At 37.2% G+C, this 12,260-nt stretch overlaps 1 protein-coding gene across 1 annotated transcript in view; it reads left to right on the forward strand.

The window, feature by feature from the left end:
• The window catches only part of LOC306857601 (AT-rich interactive domain-containing protein 5B-like), a 118,383-nt gene that overhangs the window by 13,289 nt on the left and 92,834 nt on the right, over nt 1-12,260 (forward strand). The window lies entirely within an intron of this gene.

The following is a 12,260-nucleotide window of genomic DNA, read 5'->3' on the forward strand; positions in this document are numbered from 1 at the left end:
CTCCCTCTGCGATTTTTCCTTCTTCGGTTGTTTGTGTCTCTCATTAACTGGGAACAATATGGTGTGTAAATGCTCATTAATGTGCAGACGGATCACACCCAGTGTGATTACGCTTCCTGTGTGATTGCTCAGTAAGGATCTGATTTATCAAAGCATTGCATGTTTAGTTTTTCAGCTTCTGCAAAAACAAAACATTTGCTCATACTTTGTATCTTTTGTGTATTTTAAACAGAAATAACTGTGTGCTTGATAACTAAATGAAACGGGGTCATTTTGTGTTATGAAGGAGAAACAATAAATAGCATAGTCTCTTTTATTAGCCGTTGACACAGTTCAGGAGTGATATCACATGCGTTGTTATGTTTGCAACCTTTGTAATGCAAGAGTTATTTACCAGTGTGTGAATATAGTGGACTGTGTGCATTTACAACCTTATAAATGTGTCATTTTGGCTGCGTTCCTGTTTTGCAAAGATCTGCTGGCTTGGATTGGGTGATAACGAATACTCACAATCAATTTGCTGGCGATTTAAGATTAGGCTCAAGTGTGAATGTTACACACGTTAATGTGATTTTTATTAAGTATCTTTAGGAATTCTTAATTGTCTTGTTAGAAAGAGAGTGTTAAGAAATGGCTAGAGGTGTTTAGTTTTGTTTTGTTTTTTTCTCTGTGTTTTTTTTTTCATTGTGAAGCAGGAAATGTTTAAGGACTTGGTCATTTTTTAAATAGCCAATAGGCTTTAGTTTATCAAATCAAAGTTGTAAACATGATGTTACTTGGCAAAGCTTGTCAGAAGCAGGATGAATCATTAATATATCAAGTTAAATCTATAAAAAGTACTTGCGTTAAAATAATTAAGTAAACAATTTATATATATATATATATATATATATATATATATATATATATATATATATATATATATATATATATATATATATATATATATATATATATATATATATATATATACACATACATGAAATAAAGCTTGTTAGGCAAAAAAAAAAAATATATATATATATATATATTTATATTTTATTTATTTATAAATTTTTTTTGCCTAACAAGCTTTATTTCATATATATACACACACACATGCACTCACTGGCCACTTTATTAGGTACACCTTGCTAGTGCCGGGTTGGAGCCCCTTTTGACTTCAGAACTGCCTTAATTCTTCATGGCATAGATTCAACAATGTGTTGGAAACATTCCTCAGAGATTTTGGTCAATATTGACATGATAGCATCACACAGTTGCTGCAGATTTGTCGGCTGCACATCCATGATGCGAATCTCCCGTTCCACCACATCCCAAAGGTGCTCTATTGGATTGAGATCTGGTGACTGTGGAGGCCATTTGAGTAAAGTGAACTCATTGTCATGTTCAAGAAACCAGTCTGAGATGATTTGAGCTTTGTGACATGGTGCATTATCCTGCTGGAAGCAGCCATCAGAAGATGGGTACACTGTAGTCATAAAGGGATGGACATGGTCAGCAACAATACTCAGGTAGGATGTGGTGTTTAAATGATGTTCAAGTGGTACTAAGGGGCCCAGAGTGTGCCAAGAAAATATCCCCCACACCATTACACCACCACCACCAGCCTGAACCGTTGAGACAAGGCAGGATGGATCCATGCTTTAATGTTCTTTACGCCAAATTCTGACCCTACCATCTGAATGTTGCAGCAGAAATCGAGACTCATCGGACCAGGCAATGTTTTTCCAATCTTCTATTGTCCAATTTTGGTGAGCCTGTGAGAATTGTAGCCTCCGTTTCCTGTTCTTAGCTGACAGGAGCGGCACCCGGTGTGGTCTTCTGCTGCTGTAGCCCATCTGCTTCAGGGTTCGATGTGTTGTGCGTTCAGAGATGGTATTCTACATACCTTGGTTGTAACGAGTGGTTATTTGAGTGATGCCTTTCTATCATCTCTAACCAGTCTGCCCATTCTCCTCTGACCTCTGACATCAACAAGGCATTTTTGTCCACACAACTGCTGCTCACTGGATATTTTCTCTTTTTCGGACCATTCTCTGTAAACTCTGGAGATAATTGTGCGTGAAAATCCCAGTAGATCAGCAGTTTTTGAAATACTCAGACCAGCCTGTCTGGCACCAACAACCATTCCACGTTCAAAGTCACTTAAATCCCCTTTCTTCCCCATTCTGATGCTCGGTTTGAACTTCAGCAAGTCGTCTTCACCACATCTAGATGCCTAAATGCATTGAGTTGCTGCCATGTGATTGGCTGATTAGCAACTTGTGTTACCAAGCAATTGAACAGGTGTACCTAATAAAGTGGCCGATGAGTGTATATGGCATGCCTTATTTCAAATTAAATTTTGAATATGTTGGTTACAATGGTTGTTAAATGATTTCTATAACTAAAAGTGCAAAGACAAAAAAAAAATATAGATCGTAGATATATAGATTATCATGTAAAGGCAGGAAAAAGTAAAGATCATTGTTTTATCTATATCACCTAGCTTAGGCAGTCAAAAAGTCCATCAGGGGATTTCCACGATTCTGCAGACTCAGGCAGAATCCGATTCCAGAATCCCAAAAAAATAAATTTTCAGTACTTCGAATTTGAATCAGTTCTTATACAGGTTAAAAGCCATTGAAGGGCTAAATATTCATATCACCCCCTTCAATTTGGTGGATATAATAATTATGCAGCACTAGTGCATGGATCTTTTTGCTTTGCCAGTTATTGGAATTTGCATACGGCTTTGTCTCGAAGCGTGGAGGCGAATGTGCTCTCAAGTGGCCTGATGTATGAGGTTCCTATGGATGCTTTGTCACTGTAGCTTATGTGCAGGCTACAGCTGCGAATGACAATCAATAGCTGCACGAAAAGATCTGTGATTTATTTGCTGTCAGTCCTGCAACCTTATTATTTCTTTGTGTATTGTGAGTGTGCACATTTTTGTAATGTTAATAAGTCACTTTTTAATGTTTCTATATGAGCGTGTTTGTGTTGTCAGGATGCTAAATGGATTTACTCAGAGTATCTCGAGATCCACTTGGTAAGCGAAATATTCTGGCACAGAACCATTCTGGCTGTTTGGATTATTCCGAAGGGCAGTTCTTTCAATATCAGACTTCTGTTTTGAAGACTGTACCAGCTGCTCTTTTCCATGAATAGGAATAGAAACATGAGCTCTTACGTTTTAAAAGAACACAAAAGCATCATAAAACTAGTTCATACAACTTGTGCCCTATATTTGACCCTCATGTTGTTCCAAATCTGTATGAGCTTCTTGTTTTGAAGAATGTTGTAGCCAAACAGTTGACGAAAGCAATTGACTTCCATCGTATTTTTGTTCCATGCATACTTTGGAAGTCCATTGCTACCGTCAACTGTTTGGATACAACATTGTTTAAAATATCATGTTTTGTGTTAAACAGAAGAAAGAAACTCATACAGGTTTTGAAAAACATTAGGGTGAGTACATAATGACAGAATTTTCAATTTTGGGTAAACTATTGCTTTAAATCATAAGATAGATTTGTTTGACGAACCGGCCAAAAAATAAAGTCATTGTTCACTGATAATATCCGCCAATGTTTGACTGAATTATTGAGTTAAACTCCATAACCGAATCAGTCCAATCTTTCAAAGCTTCATTCACTGCAATTCAGTGGAAAAGAGCGAATAGTACATTCTTCGAAATTTTGTGTTCCACAAAACAACATAGGTCAAACAGATTCAGAATGACCTAAAGGTGAGCAAATAATCACAGAATACCATTTTTGAGTGAACTGTACCTTTAACTGAAAAAAAAAAAAAAAAAATTAAATTGACCACATCAGCTTAGTGTCCATCTGACCTTTGTACATCAGTTTATTCATTATCACAAATTACGGGGTCACAGAGTAAACTTGTTTGCTTTTTAATATGAGATCAGAGGTGGTTATGAAATGAATTTGGGCCGAGGAGAATGTTTAACCAAAATGTTTTGCTTTTTAATTTTTTACCTGGAGCAGAACGCCCCCTTTCTCAGGTTAAGAAGGAAGGCTGTCTGCAGGTGATATGAAAATTGTGTCAGTCACTTTTGAAACAGCACTGTAAAATAAAAAGGCATTTGGCTATAATTGCTGCTGAATAAAAAGCTGATTGTTCACCTGCACAAATAGGGAGTGTATTAATAATTAAAACAGGTTTTTTTTCACCGTCTGGTATGTGGATGACAGCCAGCGAAAGACTGCCAAGAAAATTGTGAGGAGATGTAAAAAATACAGTTTGTAATCAATCGAAACATTGTTTATCGCCTCTATTGCAATATATTTTGCCAGCAGGGAAGATCTTAGTGTCTAGAAAGCTGACATAAACTTTACGCACTGATTTGTGAAGTCTGCAATAATTAGATTTTAAAAGGTCCTGCTTTCGATAGAGGAACTGCAATAATTTTAGCCACGTCTCGAGGGAAACGAGAAGATAGCTATAAGGATTCTGCCATATTAGGCTCCTGTCAGAGCGCTCTGGGACGCTGCATAATAATAATGCAGATCTTTGGACTGCCCTTGAAAGTGATGTAGATTTAATGATGTTCCGTTTTGGTTCCACCCTCTTCAGTGAAATGCTTTTTGTGGCTTTCAAAAATATTGCTTTCGCTGCAGAGTATACAAGGATCTATTTTAATGGGGAAGAATTTTGGAATAAGTTTGCAGAAACACCCAATAAGTGCCTAATATCTTGTAATATATCAGTCTTGTAGCAAGTGCAGATTTAGGTTGCTAAACAAGTGTCAAGTGACAGCAATTAGTTTTGAAGTCACATTCCATTTCACCAGTAACAAACTCATGCTTGCTCATATTCAGCTGCCAAGTTAGTGTCTTAGATGGAGGAAAAAAGGTTTAATGGATCTCTCTGAAGCTGAACCAAGAAAAAAAGGGAAAAGAAAAACAACTTGAAATTGACTTGATGCCTTCTTAATCTCATAATTAACATATCTTCCCTCTGGCCTTCTTATGCAGTGTGATGAAGTTTGACTTTGGGATATATTGCTCAAATTAATTCTCATGATGGTAGCGATACTTCATCTAATTTCTGCTTTGGCTGCCGACATCAAACCCATTCCGGTCACAGGAAGGATGGTGCTGTCTGTTTACTTGTCTGAAAGCCTGCACTTGTGTTACTGGGTTCAGTTTAGGTTCTCAGACTAATATGATATATATGATATATAAGAAGATCTCTGAAGAGTGGTTGTCTTTGAACAATGGCTGGGTGTTATCAGATGCACCGTGCGATCAGAACCCCACCCTGCTGTGCTATCTGTGCATGATATGGGACATAATGAGCATACGGTAACTCAAAGCTGGATGGGGAATCTTTAAGATGATCGGGTGTTGATTTGCAGGGAGCGTGAGAAGTGGAAATGTCTCGTAATTTCAGTGGCGTTTGAGAGATCGTTTGCACAGCACCTGGAGGGTGGTGATATAATCACAAATGGCTTCTCTTTCATGGTGGATGTGATGTACCTGCACAATTATAGCCGCCGTAAAATTAATAATGGAGCCTAACAACACACCTGACAGATTGTATCCAATGTAATACAGATTTGTTTATTTCCCTGTCTGTTTATTTATTTTTGTCTGTCTATCTGTTGGTCATATTATTTTATTGTCATCTATCTATCTATCTATCTGTCTATCTGTGTTATTTAGTTTGATTATCTATTGTCTTTCTGTATGTCTGTTGTTTTGTTTGATTATCCATGATCTATCTATGTCTGTCGTTTTGTTTGGTTATTTATTGTCTGTGTCTATCTGTCTATCTATCTAGCTATCTATCTGTCTGTCTGTCTGTCTGTCTGTCCATTGTTCTCTATTTATTCTCTTGTATGATTCTGTCTGTATATTAGACTATATTTATTTGACTATAACTGTTATATATCTTTCTGACTATCCAGCTATTCCTATCTGTCTCCATTTGATTCCTTCCTACTACTATGGAGTAGTAAAAGTGTCATTTTTATTATCTGTTCAGACTGTATTTGTATGTGGAGCCTCTTTCTGGGATCTCTGTTAGAGACAGCTTTTGGTTCATTGCATGCTGGGGATATTGGCTAGAATCTGTCTGCTAAATGACATTCATGTCAAAAACATTAATGCTGCAGTTGATTTGTGACAAGAATCTATGTGACTTTCATTTTCATGTCCTGAAAAAGGCAGTCTACGTTATGCTGACACTGGCAGGGAGAGCGAGACTAATGCGAAGGAGAGTAAAACAGATGACACGTTAGCTTTCACAGCCAGGGTAATATATTCCGGGCTAAATACAAATGATGTTGCAAACATGGAGATTCTGGGCAGGAAATTGTGTCCTATATTTGAGGTGCAAATAACAAAATGCATTATTATGTATTTAGAGCATAGTCCTGTGTACATTATTGTAGACGGAGAGCCAAAAAAACAGGTTTGTTTCAGTATTTGCTTTACATGTTCAGAATTTAGATGTTATTTATAAAAGACATCACCATCCTGCCAAAGAAAATGAAAAGGCGCTTTGATTTTTGAATAATCCTTATTACAGAAACGAACGTCTGTGCTTGGCTCTCTTTATACTGATTTGGATTGCTCTGTTTGTTCTGCTCTCAATCCAGACGATTATTTCATTCTTCGTTTTTTCTAACCGTCATGTTTTTCTTATTGGCAAGCCTGCTGGAAGTTTACAGGGCTTATTGTCCATTAGAGCTCTCTGATCTTCTTATATCGCTGTTCTCTGACTGAATCCAGGCACCGGAGCCAGCGTTTCCAAAACTGTGGAGTGGGAATTGAAATGGAAAAAGCCTGTTGGTTCCCTAATAAAGTCATTTTTTAAAACATAAAACAGGGCAAGGAGCCGTAATCATCGCCCAAACGTGTTTGTTTTTGTGACTTTGCCCTGTTTTTGTCATTTCCACAAGGCAAGACTCCCTGAGCTGAAGTATGCGAGGTGAGATAGCGTCCGTGCCAGCAGACAGTCCGACAATGTGTACGTCTCCCAGGCCTGACCTTTGAGGAAATGAATAGTTTTATTGTCTGTCCATTACAGAGCCTGAAACAACAGTCGAGTTATTAACGTTACTTCTCCTATAACGGCAAATCCCCCCCTACCCAACAACCTGAAGCTGAACGGAAAGAGGAAAAACATAGCAAGAGTTGCCAACAACAGATGGAAAATAAGCCTTCATTTGTCTTTTAGGAGCGTTGCATTATATGTTCTCAAACAGCTGCATTTGTTCCTGCGAAGGAAATTCAAATAAATGTTAATGCAGTGTGGTGATCTTTTCTGAAGTTCGTTACCCCCTCCGGGCAGCTATTGTGGAATCTTATATTTTAAAGCGAGGGGGCCGGCTGCGTTTGTCAGGAAACACAATGTGGCTTATTGTGGTGTCTGGTGCCAAGCCCCAGTCACTCACGATGACTAATCTGTTATTATCGTCAGCCAATCATTTCATGTCTAGTAAGCTTGGGGGGGTTGCGAAATTCAAGATGGCCTTCCTTAAATATTAAACGTCTCGGACTTTGTGCGGTTTATATCTCTTAGGCTAATCAATGTCCTATTAGCCTGCAGTGTCTGCTTGCCTTTAAGAGTGTTCATTCATTTGGTTTAGTCATATGACTCTGAATATTGTGTGCATGAAGGGTTTAATTATTTTCTAATCAAACTTATTAAACGATTATACATTTTTAGCTTTATATTTTTAGTAAAATATAATATTTTTTAATTTGTAAAAGGCCTTTTAGTCTAATTCTAAAAATTCTTCAGGTTGTGGTTCATGTGTCTGAATGCTGTGAAATCTTTACTGATTTTTAAAAATAAATGTAAAAACTTTTATATTGTTAGTAATATTTCAAGTTTGAACACTTACTGGACTGAAGCAACATAGGTTTACTTGATTATCCATACATTGTTTTTTTTTAGAAAAATGATGTATCTAATATGATACATCAGGTTTTTCAGGAATGTTTTTGTTGATCTCCCAGTCATGATTGTATTGCATTATGTTTCACTCCCCACAATAAAAACTACAGAGCTTTAATCATCGTATTTATCAAGATATATTATTGGGCGATATAGAGTGACAACTAATATTTATATGCATGTTATGTAAGTAGTCTGTTATACTGTTATAAAGATCTCACTGATTTACATTACAATCTGTCAGAATTGTATTTTTTGTCATATAAATAGCAACATCTACACCAAATTGAAAATATTTCTCAGTTTGAGCCTCGGAATAAAATGTAGGTGTTTTTTATTTATTTATTTATTTTTGAGCTCGATATTCTCCTTTATTATACTAGATGAGCCTGATGTTTCAAGTATAATGCTCAACAAAAAGCATATGCAAAATTTTATTAGGCTTTTCTTTAAAGAAATATTTAGTCTAAAGTCACAATAAACTTCCATTTTAAAGAATTAAAAATTTCTGACTATTATTTTGTACTGCCTTTACAGTGTCCAGAAAATGATCCAGGTTACATTATATATCTGACTACATTTAAAATACTAGTTCTACCCCTTCGTGTTCTTGTTTTTCTTCTGTGGAATACAAAAGGAGAACTTAAATTTGTCTCTGTTCCTCACACAAAGCTGTCATATGACTTCAGAACACTTGAAATATTATGTACGAATCATATAGGCGTCTTTTATAGTGCTTTTGTCATAATGACAGAATTTTGGGTGATCTATGCCTGTAAATTGGTTTCTTTCTTTGCATTGTTAAATTTGACATCATTGATGTTTTCTTAGAGAATGTGGTATTTCTCTGGTGGGGCCTGCTCTCAAACCCCCAGGTGATTTGCACAAGCTTGCAGAAAAAGAAAAAGAAGACAGCAGCATGTGTTTAGAGCAGAGCTGATATTTCAGTGGCTGGAAAACTCTTTTGGACTGATTTATCAAGTTCGCTGTTAACCCTTGGAGACAGTAGAACAAAGATGCCCTTTACTACTGATCTGAGAACAGTTCTAATACAGCCTCAGTGGCCAATCAGCAGCCACCTCTTGCCCCCTGTGCCCCGGGGCAGTTGTCAGTTTGACCTTTAACCTCCAGTGAGTGTTGGTGCTGCTTAATAACAGCCATTAGCGAACACTAGTGTTTCCTTTCTTGTCATCTCATCTTTGAGTTTAAGCATAATGACATGGCACCTCTCAGACATGTGGTGTCTAATATCCAGTGAGCTAAGCCCTTTTGACTCTTCAGAGTCGAAGAATCTGCTTCCTCTAGAATAGAGCTAGACGATTTGATAGAAATATGTAAACCAGTAGAGGTTTGGTATGGTGTAGTACATGTTGCATTCTCATCATTGCCACAAGGGGCGCTGTAGCATTAGCGTAAAATTGTTGACATGTTTAAAACTAGCTATTTGAATAATAACATTATTTAACAGGGGTATAATTATACATTTTTATGTATGAAGTGAATAATGATATGATGTATTAATACAATGCGTAAAAAGTGTTGGCAAGTATATTAAACAGTGTTACTCACCATTTGGCTTATAAAGTTTTTTTTTTTTTTTTTTTTTTTTTTCCCTAAAACACTTAATTAATTAATTAATTAATTAATTAAATAATTCTAACAATGCCTGAGAATGCAACATGGTTTAGTGCAATTATACAGTTCTGCAGTTATATAAATATGCAATCTGATGTGCTGTGTTTCAAAGTAAAAATATTACTATTTAAACTATAAATATAAAATATTATAAAACTATAAAGATTAGTATTGTAATTGCACTTTTGTTGTTGTTTTGTATTTCAAAATATTATTTAATATAATAACTATAACTATATATATATATATATATATATATATATATATATATATATATATATATATATATATATATACACACACATACTCACCTAAAGGATTATTAGGAACACCATACTAATACTGTGTTTGACCCCCTTTCGCCTTCAGAACTGCCTTAATTCTACGTGGCATTGATTCAACAAGGTGCTGAAAACATTCTTTAGAAATGTTGGCCCAGTTGATGGAGATTTGTGGGATGCACATCCAGGGCACGAAGCTCCCGTTCCACCACATCCCAAAGATGCTCTATTGGGTTGAGATCTGGTGACTGTGGGGGCCATTTTAGTACAGTGAACTCATTGTCATGTTCAAGAAACCAATTTGAAATGATTCGAGCTTTGTGACATGGTGCATTATCCTGCTGGAAGTAGCCATCAGAGGATAGGTACATGGTGTTCATAAAGGGATGGACATGGTCAGAAACAATGCTGAGGTAGGCCGTGGCATTTAAACGATGCCCAATTGGCACTAAGGGGCCTAAAGTGTGCCAAGAAAACATCCCCCACACCATTACACCACCACCACCAGCCTGCACAGTGGTAACAAGGCATGATGGATCCATGTTCTCATTCTGTTTACGCCAAATTCTGACTCTACCATCTGAATGTCTCAACAGAAATCGAGACTCATCAGACCAGGCAACATTTTTCCAGTCTTCAACCGTCCAATTTTTGTGAGCTAGTGCAAATTGTAGCCTCTTTTTCCTATTTGTAGTGGAGATGAGTGGTACCCGGTGGGGTCTTCTGCTGTTGTAGCCCATCCGCCTCAAGGTTGTGCGTGTTGTGGCTTCACAAATGCCTTGCTGCATACCTCGGTTGTAACGAGTGGTTATTTCAGTCAAAGTTGCTCTTCTATCAGCTTGAATCAGTCGGCCCATTCTCCTCTGACCTCTAGCATCAACAAGGCATTTTCGCCCACAGGACTGCCGCATACTGGATGTTTTTCCCTTTTCACACCATTCTTTGTAAACCCTAGAAATGGTTGTGCGTGAAAATCCCAGTAACTGAGCAGATTGTGAAATACTCAGACCGGCCCGTCTGGCACCAACAACCATGCCACGCTCAAAATTGCTTAAATCACCTTTCTTTCCCATTCTGACATTCAGTTTGGAGTTCAGGAGATTGTCTTGACCAGGACCACACCCCTAAATGCATTGAAGCAACTGCCATGTGATTGGTTGATTAGATAATTGCATTAATGAGAAATTGAACAGGTGTTCCTAATAATCCTTTAGGTGAGTGTATATATATATATATATATATATATATATATATATATATATATATATATACAGTGCTGTGGAGTCAAGACATTTACAAATATGATTAAAAGATGAATATGAGACAAAACTACAGAATGTCACATTTTATTATTGGGTGATTCAGCACATAGATGTTTTACCAGCTAAGAAGTTCAGCACTTTTAGAGTTTCATCCCTCTATCTGATGTGAGCATAAGTATTGGAACAGTTGCCTCACAGGTCTTTCTAAGTGATCAGCTGTGTCCTGTTGCATTAATTCTTCAGATATTAAAAGCAGGGAATGTGGCGTATCAGTTATATCCATTACTTTTGCATTCTGAATCTTGCATTCGATGATGACACACACAAATCAGGATGAAGACAAGGGAGCTGACTTTGAGAGAAAAGAAAACAATTTGGATGCTAAAAGAAACGAGGAAGTCAGTTAGAGCTCTAGCAAAAACAAAGGGCATGGAGAAATCAAGAGTTTGGAAACCACCAGCGACACCAGCAACCAACAACGACCTGATTGGCTGAGAAAACAACAGTAGTTGATGACAGACAAATCATAAAAGCTGTGAAAATGAACCCTAAAAGACGTGTCTGTAAAATCACCAACAACTTCCAGAAAGCTGGGGTGATGCTCTGACAATATACTGTCCTCAGGAGACTTTGACACAGAATTATAGATGCTACACAGCAAGATGCAAACCTCTGACCAGCACCAAAAATAGAAAGGCGAGATTAGAGTTTGCAAAAAAGCACAAAGGTGAGCCAGAAGAGTTTTGGAACTGTGTTTATGGACCGATGAGACAAAGATGAACCTTTATCTAAGTGATGGTAAAGTAAAAATGTGGAGGAAAAAAATGGAACTGCAAATGATCCCAAGCATACAGCCTCATCTGTAAAGCATGGTGGAGGTGGTGTCATGGCATGGGCATGCATGGCTGTCTCTGGAACAGGCCCTCTCAACTTTACTGATGACTTAATGTATGATGACAGTAGCAGAATGAATTTGGAACGGTACAAAACCATCTTGCCTACCAATATTCAAGAAAATGCCACCAGATTCATTGGGAAGTGCTTCATATTGCATCAGGACAATGACCCAAAACACCCTGCCAGTTCAGTTAAGGAATTTATAAGAGCAAAGAAATGGAAAGTCTTAGATTGCCCAAGTCAATCTCCAGATTTAAATCTGATTGAA

Source organism: Barbus barbus, assembly GCF_936440315.1.
Source record: "Barbus barbus genome assembly, chromosome: 38".
Lineage (NCBI taxonomy): Eukaryota > Metazoa > Chordata > Actinopteri > Cypriniformes > Cyprinidae > Barbus > Barbus barbus.